Here is a 15,699-nt window from a genome sequence, read left to right on the forward strand (position 1 = left end):
ATACTGGTTTAGTATAAGTGCCTTTAAGTTTAATAAGTGAATCACCTACCTCTCCAGTACAATCATCTCGACTGTACAGACTCCACTAATGGACCACCTTAGCTATGTACACTACAATAAGGTAAAAGACATGTTTATCAGTATGCAGTACTGTATTATTATACATATAATACCATTTAATTATTGTAGTGGATGTATAATACATTACTGTACAGTACTGCAATGGTAACGAAAACAGTTGATGATGTCACAGTGAAAAACCGTTGGTTCGATCTGGGCTAATGTCAGACATGTCGGAAAAATTGTGGGTTAGTAAGGGGAAGTCCAGCCGTCGCTTTTATTGGAAATTCGCTTTTTTCAGACTGGCTAGGGCCCCAATTAGTCCAATAAATTGAGGTTCTACTGTATTGTTAAGTGACGACGAAAGGGAGCTGCAGAGCTCGGTGAATGAGTTCAGGAGAGTGTGTAAGAAACGGACTCTAAAGGTGAATGTAGGGAAGAGCAATGTTGTGATCTTTGAGAGAAATGAAGTCACTGAATGTACAGTGAGGTCGGAGGATGAGGAAATGGAAAATGTGAGTGATTTTAAGTACTTGGGTAGTGTGATGAGTAAGGATGGAAGTTTTGAAGATGAAGTGCTTGAAAGGGTACAACAAGGAAGAAAGGTTGCTGGTTCTTTGAAAGCAGTGATAAGAAATAGGGAAGTGAGCATGGAAGGAAAACAGTTGCTGCATGATAGTATTGTGATACCAGCTCTAACATATGGAAGGGAAGCTTGGACCTTGTTGGAAGGACACAAGTGAGGAGTAAGAACAGTGGAAACGAGCTATTTGAGAAGAGGATGTGGAGTTACATGGAGAGACAGACTGACAAATGAGGAAGTGAAGGAGTATTGTGGTGTGGATATGGATTTGATAGAAAGCATTTGGAGAAATGCATTGAGGTGGTTTGGCTGTGTGGAGAGGATGGAAAGCGAGAGACTGATGAGGAGAGTGTATGTGAGTGAGGTGGAGGGAGGAAGAGGGAGGGGAGGCTGAGGATGAGATGCAGGGATGGAGTAGAGAGGTATAAGGAGGAGTGTGAGGTGGGGGGAGGGCAGTGAAATAGTGGGGAACAGGGCGACATGGAGGCGATTCGTTTGTGGCCATCCCTTACGGGATTAAGGTGTTTGGCAGTAGGTAGATAGATAGATAGTGTGTTGAATTGGCATTTAGAAAATTTGACTAGATTTTATGAATATTTGAAAATAAATTCTTAATTATAGATAAACAGTCTTAAGATGGATTACTGATTATGTTGTAAGCTTTAGTATGCATTTTTCAGTACATGATTGGTGTGAATACTGTAGCCCACAGTCATAACGAATCAGAGAGTGCCAAAATTATCCTCAGTATTGTCCGTGCATTAATATTCTAAATGACGGCTCATATTATTTGAGCTTTAAAGTGGCAGAAATTAAGTGAAATGCATGAATAGTAATGCAACATTATCAGTCAACTGGTCACCTTGTAAACAAAATGGGTGCATCATCCCAGTTCAGATTTTTGCTCTGCTTTATTGATAGTTATCCTTCAGTATGATATGCTCATTACAGTTCTGAACATCTATCCATCATCTAATCTTGTGTTGCCTCATGAGAAGCATATGAGCCTGGGGCTAGGCAAGTTGGTCCTGACATTTAAGATGAGAGTGACCAACCTCACTCATCCCTGGGTGGCATTACATGAGCAATAAACCCCAACCACCCCTTGCATAGAAACCTGCAGAGGCTCAGTCTGATTGGAACGCCTTTATTGCCCACTAAACTACAAGGCGCCATTATTTGGTTATTTGGTTAACACCCAGTGTAGTAAATGGTTTCCTGGTGTACAGGAAACCATTTGGCTTGTCACTTAGTGTAGAGTCACCCATAGGCAGAAGGAAGAGGAAAGAATGAAAGAAATAAAGACAGAGGAGGGAGGAAGGAAGGAAGAGAGAAAAGGACAGCCGCCTGAGAATAGCACTACATCAAAAGTGGATGGTGAGTGCCCCCACCTACCTCCCACAGTTCTGAGCAACAATTATTTAAATTATTTGAGTTTTAAAGCTACAAAAATTTAGTAAGTGTGTGAACATTGATATAACTGCTGATGTGCTGATAGGATTGCATCAACCATGTTCAGTCTTGCATACCCAAATTGGTAGTTATGTTTAGTATGATCCATATATTACAATTCAGAAGGACAAACAGTATTTTTTATCTCTAAAAGTGGCAGAAATGTTGTGATATGTGGACATTAATATAATAGCACTGAGTCGTCTTAAAAGCTGATCACTTGGTGGGAGCTAGACCATATTGTTTTGACAGTCTTATGATATCACAATGTTTTATGCTCATTAGTCTTTCAGTTGTGGCTTATATATAGTAACTACAAGTATGTTGCGATGTTTTAGGCAGTTATGACCTTTAGGTTGTTGTTGTATCAACCTGTCTGTCTGGCCGAGCAGACCCCTGAACTGCAGGCAAGTAACTGCCTTTGCAGACCCATCCCATGCAGTGAATTGATGTTCCCTTGCGACAGACAGTACCATGCCACAGCGTTGCTCAGAGAATAGAGTGGAGGATTGGTTCCTGGATAGACAGCGCATTTGTGTCTCTCCACCCATTTAAAAGGAACACCATAGCAGGCTCCACTTCATCCCTTAAATTGAATATATGATTACAGCCCAGAGTTGTCAGTGGTTTCATAATGGACAGGAAACCATTGGACCTATCACACAATAGAGTGTCGCCTGAAGTGGAAAGAAGGATAGTAAAAGGTGATGTGAAGGAAAGGGAGAAGTAGGAATAGTGGAGGTCAAACAGAGATAGAATGAGAAAGGAGAAGGAAGAAATAGGCAACACTATATAAAGTGAGTGGATGATCGTCACCACACCCTACCATCATGAATTGTTAGTTGGCTGGACTAAGGTAGGGTTAGGTTAAGTCATGTAAGAAGACTCTAAGTTGGTCTCCTCACAAATCCTCATTGAATTTTATAACTTCTGGTATGCATTATTTTGCTGTATTTTGTATTTCTTTTTTCTAGTGCAGTCCGATCATATAAGGAGGGGTGCCTGCCTTGTATCAAGTAAACACATAAACAGGGATAAGTTAATAGATTTATGGTGCTCCCTCATGAAGTGCATACATTTCTGGCTAGGATTTCAGTAGCAATGCAAGTAGACTTCACTAGGAAGTTACAGGATCTGACCATGAGTGCTGTAGTGTGGTTTGAGCTGGTCACGTCACTCCAGGCAGACGTAGTTGTCTTCATAGTGTGTGTGTGTGTGTGTGTGTGTGTGTGTGTGTGTGTGTGTGTGTGTGTACTCACCAATTTGTGTTATAACAGGATTGAGTCAAGCTTGCAATGTACTGCCCTCTTTTTTCTTTTGTCGTACATTTCTGTAAACTTATGAATATTTTTAGCACACACAACCTCATCCAGTAGGCAGTTCCATGTATCAATGGATCATATTGGAAAACTATGCTTTCTCACATCCTTAGCTCCCCATGTCTTTTTAAGATTTTCTGCTGTGACCATGATCATCTGGTTACTGGTATTACATAGTTTTCCCCTGTCATTAACCTCCATATTAGTTACCCATTTTGTTACTGTACTTTGCACATCCTCAGTTTTATTCTTGTGTGTGTGTTTTTTAATGGGTGGACCAAACAATTGCTTCATATTCAAGAGTTGTTGTGATATAAGTTTTAATTATTTTTTGTTATCATGTCCTCATCTAGTCAGTATAGCTAATGGCTATTTTCATACTGTATTAGCTAATAGAGCACACATTTTCTTCATCATGTCACATATGTGATCATCAGGTGATATCACTGGGGTTCATAGTTATTCCATGATCATTCTCCTTTTCAGAGTTTTGTAGAGTGTGATCTTCCAATTTATATGCCTGTAGGAGTCTCTCATTAAATTTCTCGGATTGTATCACATGGCTTTTTTTTTTTTTTTTTTTTTTTTTTTTCCATTAAGCTCCATCTTCCAGTTTTTACTCCATTCAGAGAGTCTAGTAATGTCTTGGAGTTCTCTTAATGAAGCATTGTACTTGATAGATCTTAAAATTTTTCACATCATCAGCAAACACATTCACATAGCTGCCACTAACTAACAATTTCCACTGCATTGTTCATTTAGGGGAGGTGGTGACTGAATCGATAGAGAGGCGGCATTCAGTCCTAATGGACCTAGGATTGAATCCCGGCTGGGGCAGGCAACAGTCAAAGGATTTGAATTTCAGAAAAGCAGACTTCACTGATTTACCAGAAGTTCCGACACCATCTTATAAAAATAGACCTGCTAATACCAGGACACCAGTCCCGTATGAGACAGCCCTAGCATGTTCAGTATTCAGTATGGACAGTGGGTGTTGGCGCTGAAGGGGTGACATGTGGAGGCGTGAAGGAGGACTGCTGAGCCTTGGAATAGGCCCTGAAGCCTTTGCCCAGAGTCAGACACATTATATATATGTAATGTATGTATATATAAGGTGCTACCCAGAAGTTCCAGTAATTTGAATATTGTTGGAAAATAAGTTACCTTACCTCCTAGTTCCCACTGACGCCTTCAAAGTAGTCCCCTTGGACATACATACAGTGGTCCCAGCATTTTTTATCCATGAGTCCATGCATCCCTGGAAGGCTTCAGGCCTGATGGTCTTGAGCCCCTCCTGTGATTCTGTCTGGATCTCCTCAATCACCCATTCTGTCGTAATTTCAGCTTAGGAAACAGGAAAAAGTTGCAGGGGGCAAGGTCAGGCGAATAGGGTGGGTAGGGAATGACTACCATGTTAGTGGAAGCAAGGAAATGCTGGACAACAAATGATGTTTAGGCGGGGGCGTCGTCTTTATGCAGGACCCATTCCTTGTTCTTCCACTGTTCTGGACGTTTGTGGCGGATGTTCTCCCTCAGATGCTGCAAAACTTCACAGTAAAACTTTCCACTGGCGGATTGACTTGGTGGGACGAATTCCTTGTGAACAATCCTTGGATATCGAAGAAAACGATCAATATCGATTTGAAATTGCTGTGAACTTGACACGCTTTTTTTGTCCTTTCTTGAACCACTTGTACTAGAAAAATGTTCTGCTATGGGACATAGCATCATCACCAAAGGCTTGCTGAAGCAGCTGGTGAGTTTCTGCAGCCATCTTGTTGATCTTGAGTGTAGCCTGCTCAATTATCTTAGACAGGAATGACCAATTAGAGACAGGATGATAGTTTAACATGCTTTCAACATTGAGACCAGGTTTCTTGAATAGGTGACTGCACAGAGTTACTTCTAAGAAGCATCACTTTACTATTTTACAATTAAAGGCTGCTGCATGTTCATACACATCAGGCAGCTGTAATACACTAAATGAAGCAAGTGAACAGAATGTTTTGTTAAGGTCTCTGATATAACATTTAACTTTATTAACATCCAGTGGATTAAATGTGTAATCACATGACCTCTTGTGCAACATGACTGGAATTTAACTTCGAATACTTCTTTGAAAGAAATGTTGCCCAGTTTATTTCATACGAGATATCTTACTTGTGAAGAAGGAAGCAAAATTAGAAGCCAATTGGGCATCAGATACGGTGGTTGATTAAGCAGTCACATTCCTCTGATCAACATTATTCATAAATGTACCCACCTTTTGGGGGTGACCATCACATAAATCAGCCTTGTTTTGGTAATACGACGAGCTCTCACATAATGTGCAAATATTGTCCTCTGAAGGTCCCACTTTATGAGATTTTCGCATTATAAGGCCGTATGTTTACATGTTAAAGGGTTTCATGGTACCCAAGCCAGCCCCAGGTTCACCTTTTGGGGCAGTTTTTGAGGGTTTTTCCCAGGACATTTACCTCCCTAATAATGACATCATTACATAGAAGCACTGGAGGATTCCTCACCTTGAATTGAAGAGGTTGTGGGCTTCCTGGGGAAAGGGGGAGTGGGGTTCTGAGACAGGGCAGGACTCATACTGGTCCCCAGCATGGTCCTCTTGCTGTGCCAGCTCCATGGAGTCCTCATCTGAGGAAGAAGATAAATCCTGTACATTCACAATCCTCTGCTGCAATTCTTCTGCCTCCTACACAAACCCCCTAAAAATCAGGGGAATCCCAGACATAGCATCTTCTTCTGGCTCATGCTGCACTGGCATAAATCAAGGACGAAAGTATTGGGTGAGTAGAGTCAGGTGACAGTGTCATATTTTCTCTTGCCTTAGGTCTTCATATGGTTGCATTGCATGCAACACAGTGTCCAGCATTATCAGCCATCCGAACCTCATCCACTTCATAAACCATGATGGCTTCCTTGAGTGCCTCTGCTCCAGCCAAGCTGTTATTTATGTGACCCATGGTTATAACTGGTGCCAAGGTGCGTGCCTCAGCCTGATCCCCCTGCTCCTCTGCCTCATGGTGTTCCCTGTCGAACTCTTCAGTGCATTGTGTGATGTCCTCTGGGGCCATGTTGTCTTCCACAGTCTCGACCAAATCCTCCTCTTGCACCACCACACAACCTGGCATGGCTCTGCATGCTTGTACTGCTTCCTGCCGCACAGCCACCTTTACCAGCACACAACTCAGGTGCCAGCTTGTGCCAGACGTGGTTAATCGTTGCCACAGACACCCGATCCCACACCTTAAGAACGTTTGTGATGACATTCCTTAAGTTGTACCTTTTCCAAAAAGCGGCCACAGTTAAAAGGCAACACTGTGTAGGGTCAGGCTGAAGCTCATGAGAAGAACAGGACAACGGTTCAGCTGGGTCAGGCTGAGGCGAATGGGAGGGAGTTGGCTGGGGATCTGCTGGGACATCCAAAACCTGCTCATCGGACGCCTCCAGATCCTTGTCATCATCAGGCTATTCCTGCTGGAGGAGATGTTCCTCCTCACAATTGTCTGTGGCCTCTCTCAGATATTCAGACATGATGATCTCATAATGGTACTTCAAAGAAGTTATTACTTCCTGGTCTAGGGGTTGCAGGAGGGAAGTCGTGTTAGCTGGCAAAAACACTACCTTAACACTTTCATGCAAACCCTCCAAGTAGGCTAGGTGCCCTGGTGCATTGTCAAGCACCAACAGGATTTTAAATGGTATGCCCAACTCCTCACACCTTTTCCTTGCATCAGGAGTAAAATATTTATTTTACCACCTATTCAGTATATCCATAGTCGTCCACCCTGTCTTTGATTTCTCTCAATAAACCCCAGACTCAGTCATGTGTTTTAACTACTTAAAGCACATTTTTTTTTTTTTTTACTTTACTTACAGTAAATGGCCTCATCTTATATCCTGCAATATTGCAAGACAAAAGTAGAGTGATGCTTACCTTATCAACTTTTCTGCCCCTGCCTTGCCTGTGTACTTTCAAGATAAAGGTAGTCCTTGGCATCCTCTTGTATTGGAGACCTGTCTCATCTGTGTCATAAATTTGCTTAGCAGTGTAACCCCCTTTGCTTATGATTCTGTTTAACCCGCGGCGTCCCGTCGACGTACTTCCACGTCCTCACGTTATGTCACTGCCAATCCCGTTAACGTACTTCAACGTCCTGCAATTGCAAGGTTCATAATTTCCACAATTTTCAAAATTCGCGTGAGATTTTCGATTCGCCCACGTACCCAAGCCTCCCCTACCTGACGCCAGGCGGGCAGCGTCCCAGACCCCGCGTGACCTGCGCTCGCCCTTGTCTCGGTCACTCACCTGTTAGCAGTGACCCAGGTCAGACATGGCGCGTAAAGGTCTCTCAGACGACGAAATACAATCCGTCCTGGATGCCTTCACTGGAGATAGTGATTCTCCACTTGATGATGATGTGGTGGATTGAGATTATGTGCAGCCTGAGGAGGTCCCTTCACCCCGGTAAAAGCGGTATGTCATGTATCGTAAGGCAAGGGAAGGCCAGCCTGCACCCAAAACACCTGCATGGACCTCTCTCCATCCCCTAGAGAGAGATTCTGATGAGGACGAGGATGAGGACGATGACGATGACGGCAGCTTAGGACGTGATGTTGCCTCGTGGTTGGGGAAGGAAAAAATCTCACCCCGAGGATCAGAAGGTGGGGCGAGAAGGCAAATAAAGTATGGCCTAGTGTTTTGTCTGGGGAAAGCGAAAGTGGTGTGGTGGGAGTGCGGGGTGAAAGGGAAAGTGGTGTGAGGGAGGCAGCATGAGCGCGTGGTGCACGTAGGCCTAGGGGAGAGGAGGTGGAGCCACTCCCCAGCACGTCTTTCGCCATACAATATTCCCAAACTTCCTCCACACAGCCCCAGGATGTGGGGAAAGGAAGGAAAGGGAAGGGAAAGGGTAAAGGAAAAGGGAGAGGGAAGAGAAGTGCGAGTGATGAAAGGCGCCGCTCTCCACCTCCCCCACCACCACCAATGTTGCGTTGTGCCTTCAGCCATGTTTCAGGGAGTACCATAACTTCCTACACTACTGAAACTGTGTGGGATGGCGATATGACGCTCAGTATAATGGTAAGGCCAGTCAGTATGTGCTAAGTCTTATATAAACTTGAAACGGGTGTAATGTTTGCAGGAAAGTAATGTATAAGTTGAGAAATAGTGGAAGTTGAACGAAGTGATATGAAAACTACACCCACTGTATAAATCTGCGAAATATGACGCTCAGTATAACACTCTGGTCAGTAAATATGTGATAGCAAGAATATAAAGTGGAAACGGGTGTAATGTTAGCATGAATAAAACATATAAGTTGAAAAATAGTGTAAGTTGTAATAATTGATGTCACGAGTACACCCACTGTGTAAATCTGCGAAAATATTACGCTCAGTAGAACATTCTGGTCAGTAAGTATGTGATAGGAATTATATAAAGTGGAATTTGTTGTAATGTTAGTAGTAAGGTAATTTATAAGTTGAATACTAGTGTAAGATGAAACAAATGATATTGCGATAACACTCACTGTGTAAGTACACGCTAATATGACGCTCAGTTGAATCGTAAGGTCTGAAATTATGTGATATCAATTATATCAAGTGTAAACATGTGCAATGTTAGTGGAGAATTATTATATAAGTACAAAAATAGGTTGTAAGTTGAAATAGTAGTCATAGCAACTTCACCGTGTGTGTTATTATGGGCTATTATTACGCTAAATATTGACGTAAGGCCTGAAATGATCTCAAAACAGTTCTATAAAGTTGAAAAGTGTATAATGTTATTAGGAAAGTATTATGTAAGTAGAAAAAACACAATACGAGTTGAAACAATAGCCACAGCGAGTTCACTCACTACGTAAATAAGCGCTAACATTACGCTAAATGTTATCGAAAGGCCGGTGAATATGTAAAAACAGTTCAATAAAATGTAAAATGGTATAATGTTATTGAAGAAGTATTATGTAAGTAAAAAAAATGATATGTATCATGATTTTCGAATGTTAGCGATTCATCGTGACCAGTCTGCCCGATTTTGCTCGTTTCACACGATGGTACAATGCTTATTTCAGCTCTGTTTTTGTATAAAATCCAATTTACTCTTTTATCACATGTTTTTATGTTTGTAATAAATACATATCTACTTACTTTCATTGGTTTCCCGGACTTATAATACCATAGAAAACGTTAGAGGCTCAGACCACCTACAGAGAACACGGTGCCAGGTGTGACCAAGGCATACCTGTTTAGGGCAATTATGGACCCCAGGGAACAATTTCTTTGTGACTGACCATTGTTTCTGACCAAAAGCGAAAGTTTTAGCAAAAAAAATTTGGGTCCAAAAATGGTCGGGATTGGGGGGTACCATTGGTGAGAAAGTGGTCGGGACGGGGCGGGTTAAGACATCTGTGAACGTCTCTGCTGCTCCAGCATCTGCTGACTCACGTTCCCCTGTCACCTGTACTCTTTTCAAATCCTTCCTCTTCCGAAACTTGGCAAACCAACCACTCGACGCCTTAAAACTTCCCGAGGGTTGGGACAGCTTACGGCAAGCTACAGCATACAGGTGGCGGGACATCCACCTTATGTTGATGGAGTCAATTGGAACTCCTTCCCTATCCTTTGGGTTCAAGTACATGACCAGAACCTCTCCATCATGGTAAGTATAGGATCATTCACTTGAATCCTCTGGTCCATTGGAGATCCCTCATAGGCCTGCACAGTCTTCATAATGACATCCTTCCTCCCCAGGATCATACAAATAGTTGGCTCATTGACTTGATATACCTTGGTGATGGCACAGTTACATTCTCCTCTCTCCTTCTGCTTGATGACATCAAGCTTCTGCTTTTGAGTCAGACTCTTTTGACGTCACGCTGGATCATGGTGCAGTGGCATGTTCGGGCTGGGTCAGGTGACCATAAAAAAGAGCAAAGATAACCCACAACATGTGTGGAGCTAGAGTGCAGGCTTGGCTCAAGTTGGGCAGGAATGCTCAGTTGACTGTGGCAACACCCCGTGGAGACACGTGACAGCCGTATATCATTTCCTGATGCAACCCATACTATAACAGTTGCTGCCTGCATTATGTCTGTTCCCACTGCATTATGACCAATTTTTTGTGTAATGGCTGTTTGAACAATAATTTGTGGCCTCAGGCTGCATAATCCCTATCATCGCAGCATAGTACAGTTTTTTAAAAAATGGGCAGATGTTCTAACATACTGTACGTTAAATCGGTCATTTTCGCGTTCTGACCATTTCTTGGCCTCAAAAATTGCCTCGTGTTAGGAGAGGTTTGTGTACTCAGATCACGCTAAAGTGAAAGCTGACTGTACTGTGCTTAGCTTTGGGGGCTTTTACAATGGAAATGACAGCTAATCTCACAGACACATAACGCAACCGAGTCAGTTTGGTCCATTGCAAACACCATTCACATTTAGTGTACTTCCGTTGTCTAACGAAGAACTGATGGATGGACCAAACCATGAAAAAGTATCACATACAGTAATCGTCTTTACCACTTCAGGACAGCGATAGCCAAAGATAGATGTAAGCTTATTATTATATATGGTCACTAAATCATCAGAAGAATTGGTGCAGTTCAGATGCTGATCATCTTTGCAAAAAATCAGATCATGGTTAGTAATCTTATTATTTTTGAACCCATTAACCTTTTTAGAAGAAAGGGGTTATGGGAATTTGGAACCAAAAGCAATCAAAGCATGGTCCAAGATGAAAGAGTCAGTTGAATCAGCCTCCACATCCAATATGCAACTTCAGTCAGTAAGGGATAAGATCAGATCCGGGATTTGTTTCAAGATGTTAGTTGGTTGACAGATATGATTTTGAAAATTATTATGATTGATCAGTTTGAGGAATTCGGAAGAAAAGGGTTTTGGCTGATGGTTTTTGATCCAATAATTGAAATTACTATAAACAAGCAGTTTGCCAGATTTCAGGGAAAATGCTTTGAGAAACTGACGAAACCCTTATGAAACCGTGATCATTGCCTGGATGACCTGGTTGATATACAGTTGCCTTTCTAAAAGTTTGCTAATTGACATTTATTAATCCATCCATCCATCATCCAATCCTACATTGCCCCATGAGGAGTGTAAGAGCCAGGGGCTGGGCAAGTTGGTCCTGATGTTTAAGATGAGAGTGACCAGCCTCACTCATCCCTGAGTGGCATTATGTGAGCAATAACCCCAACCATCCCTTGGATGTAAACCTTCACCGGCTAAATACGATTGGAGTGTTGCAATTACCCACTAAACCGCAAGGTGCCATAATTTGGTTATATGGTTACCACCCAGTGTAGTATATGGTTTCCTGGTGAACAGGAAACCATTTGGCTTGTCACTTAGTGTAGAGTCACCCATAGGCAGAAGGAACAGGAAAGAATGAAGGAAGGAAATACAAAAGAGGGAGTGTAAAGTACTTCCATATATTCAAATGACGATGGGATTAAAACCAAATTTATGTAAGAAACATTCGTGAATGCCACAGAGTAGATGAATGGTACACCTCCACCTGGATGATCAACAGCAAGCCAGAGAATACTTATTAGCTATAAAATGTGTCTTAGGCAGAGGATTGCAAATCGCAGTTTATGCATTTGGGAGACTTTATTTCTACACCATTCAGAGTTATGGGCTCTAACAAAAAACACATTTAGAATCATTCTTTCTATTACACTTTTCAGATGTATGTCCAAAATCTTGGCAGTGATGACACTGAATAACGCAAAATCTGTAGAAGGCATGGCATCGTGTGAGACCTGTATTGATGTATTTGCCTTGCTCTACATTGGAGAAGTCCACTTCAGGATACATCTTTAACCCCTTACCTGTGGGGATGGCTGGACTGTGCCATGCCCCTCCTGCAGGAATAGCAGGAAATCTAGACAATACACAATAAATTAGTCACTTCCAGGTCAATGGATGTATCACATAGCCTTTTCCCTTTTTTTTTTTTAAATATATTTTTTAGTATGAATATAGGTAATGAGGGACATTTCAATAGGTAATGAACAGGGAAAACTAGTGACAAGTACATGTGGGGTGTTGCCAGGTGATAAATTAGCTACTTCATGGCCAATGGCAGTATCAATTAGCCTTTTCCCCCTTTTTTATACATTTTTTTAGAATGAGAATAGGGCATAGGGCACATTTCAGTGGAAAAAGCGAATGGAAAAAACCAGCCGTGAGTCGTGTTGCGCGGCCAGGCTATAGCTAGGCAAGGGAGGGGAGGTGGGGAGGCGAGGCAAATGCAGAAAAATGGCTAAATTGGTAACACTGGATGCAAGTACTAGCAGTATTAGCAGTGCTGCCTATAGCTGCACACTAGCAATACTGGTAGATGATACAAGACCACACTTGAAAGCCCGTGCAATTTTAAAAATCCCTGGATCACCGAAGTGACGCCCTGCGGTATGGTACTTTTGTGATGAGCGTCATGGTAGTGACGGCCTGCAGGTAAGGGGTTAAGGCAGCTATTTTTTAATCATTCATACCTGTAAAGAGGAGGTTCAGAGTACAACCACTGTCCACAAGCACCTTTATTTTGTTCTTAATCAAAGTGCTAGGAACGAGAGAGACCTGTTATGTCATCTTCGGCATCATTTCCTTGGCTCAGATACACAGTAAACATCATCAGAGTCAAAATTATGATTCAGCACTATGTTTGCCTTGCTTTGAGACTCCTTGGAAGGCAGTTTCATTACGAGTCCACCAGCTTTAATCCTTTATTCAGCTGCCAACCAGTACTGAGTCAAGAATGACTCTCATGCGAGTCATGCTGTCTGGACTAAAATCACTCATTCGAGCATTCACAGCATCCTTCGGTTTTACAACTAGTACCCACCGGTCATGAACGGTTCTCTGTTTACTGTGATTTCTTATCTCTGTGGCGTCATTTGTAATGTATTTCTTGTCATCTTCTGGGCTCTTTTCAGAGCACCTCTGCAAATGTCTCAAAGACCAGCTGGCAACCCCTGAAGAAAAGACCTATGTCTCCAGCATTTCTAATCTGCTTAGGATCCCTTTATTGCATCAAGGACTGGCATTGTCACCTCCTTGACCAGATCTCTCTTGGTGTTGAGCAGTTTCCCCCATTGGTCAGGGTTTTGTTTGCCAATCTTACACACTGGCTGGAGAGCCAGCAAAAGCCATCCATTGACTCCTATTAAAAGAGTAATCACCAGAGTCAAGATTTCTTCAGGAGAGGTGAAACCACTTGCTACAGTACGCACACTACAGTGCTTGTGCAGTTTCAGGCTTACTGCATCCAGGTCATTGATGATTTAGGCTCTTATCCAGTTCAAAAATTTTGAACGAAAAAAAAAAAAAACACACACACACACACACACACACAAAAAGATTGTACCAAGAGTAAACCTGGGTAATATCACTCCCATTAGTCCTGCCCTGATTTAGAAGAAAAATAAATGCATACAAAAATGAAGCAGGAACAAAAGAAATCAGACAAAAAACTTATAAATGTTAAGCAACACTCTCCCTGTTGGTTTCATTTGCACAGACACTAAATATAGTGTACTAACAGTGTGCACCATGTGAAGGTGGGGATGGGCTACCATATGTCTTATGAATAAGGGTAGAGTTAGTTGCTAATGCAGTAGCTTTCCGAATAACAAATGGCAAAACAGATGGTCAAGCCTTGTACAACAGCACACTTTTGATTTACCTCATTGGTTACGATATTGCCACTGTGCAAAGCTCCCCTTCTGTTATTGATTTTATTTTATTTTATTTTTTTTCCTTCTGACCAAGTATTAACACTGACCTGATTCTTCGTACAGTACTGTGTCCCATAAAAAAGATTTCCCCCTTTTTTTTTTCATCGCTTCTCTCCCTCCAGATACAATTTGTTTACTTTCTTGTCCCTTGCTCTTGCTCTTTATTTTATTGCTCACATCTTGTAACGTTGGGTCTGGTTAGTACTTGGATGGGTGACCGCCTGGGAACACCAGATGCTGTTGGCATCCCTACGTGTCAAGTGGGGTTGGTGGAGGATTAGTGCCCCTCCCTGTAAAACAATTAACTCTAAGCCCTTGGCCACCCCATTTGGGATACATGGCGTCTGGCAATGAATGAATGAATGAATGAAAACATCTTGTAGTATATTACTATATCCTTATTCCAGGTTATTTCAGCATAAGTTTTGCTAACATCAATCCCTATATTTGTTAGCTGTTTCCTTCATCTGTTCCGTCTGATTTTCGGTACTACCTTCTCCATCAGACTTTTAATTTTCTCGTGTGACCTGCGTACTGATCTACTATTTTGGTAAACTTTTCCTTCATTTGTTTTATTTCTGACTTCAATTCAGCATCTCACCCCCTTTTTTGTTTTGATTTTCTACTAGCACTTTATTTTTCTGTCTTAATTCTGTAACCTCTTCATCAAGTTGGTTCACTTTAGTAAAAATGTTAACCAGGTTTTCAGTTTTTTAAAAGTTATCTTTCCTAATTTCTCTACCTCTACCCTGCTGATGGGAGTGGTCATCTCTGCAAATTGGAAAATACTATAGGTACATTTCACAATAGAACCATTGACATACAAAGACCACCTGGCCGAAAGAGCTGTAAACAAAACCCAAGTTACCATTTATTTTCAGTTCCAGGAAAAATTTAAATTATCACTTCATTTACCAAGGAATTTACCTATCATTTACCAGGACACCTAAACTACTCAGTCCTATTAGAACAGCCATAAACAGTATATGAGGTCTGTTCAGACAGTATCCGACCTTAGGCGCTAGAAAAATAAATAGCTAACCTGTTGAGCCTAAGGTCGGATACTTTCTTAACAGACCTTTAAAAAACTATGATAATTGGGAGACAGCCTTTGACTGCTTCCACTGTGTGTGTGTGTGTGTGTGTGTGTGTGTGTGTGTGTGTGTGTGTGTGTGTGTGTGTGTAATTCACCGGGTCGGTCTGGATCACTTGATGGTCGTGATCGTCAGCATTTTACCCTCCCGGAAGGGAGCTGAGAGCTCATATAGTCCGATCTAAGGGCAAGGCTGAGACCTTCACACACCCACACACCCGTCCCCTTGCTCGAGGGAGACAGTAACCACCCACTTCGTCAGTGAAACTTTTCGCAACCTGAGCGAGGCGCGAACTCCCGTCTACCAGATGGCAAGCGAGAACGTTACCACTGCACCAGCGAGCGGTGTGTGTGTGTGTGTGTTTACATTGTTAAAACATTTGTTTGTTTGAAAGACATTTAGGGTACTTTTTGGTAG

General features: G+C 42.1%; 1 protein-coding gene across 1 annotated transcript in view; it reads left to right on the forward strand.

Annotated features, from left to right (window-relative positions):
- The window catches only part of baz (par-3 family cell polarity regulator), a 423,470-nt gene that overhangs the window by 348,183 nt on the left and 59,588 nt on the right, over positions 1–15,699 (forward strand). The gene's annotated exons all lie outside the window — the stretch shown is intronic.

The sequence above is a fragment of the Coenobita brevimanus genome, chromosome 97, assembly GCF_032717465.1.
Source record: "Coenobita brevimanus isolate Jiangsu-jjx chromosome 97, ASM3271746v2, whole genome shotgun sequence".
Classification (NCBI taxonomy): Eukaryota; Metazoa; Arthropoda; class Malacostraca; order Decapoda; family Coenobitidae; genus Coenobita; species Coenobita brevimanus.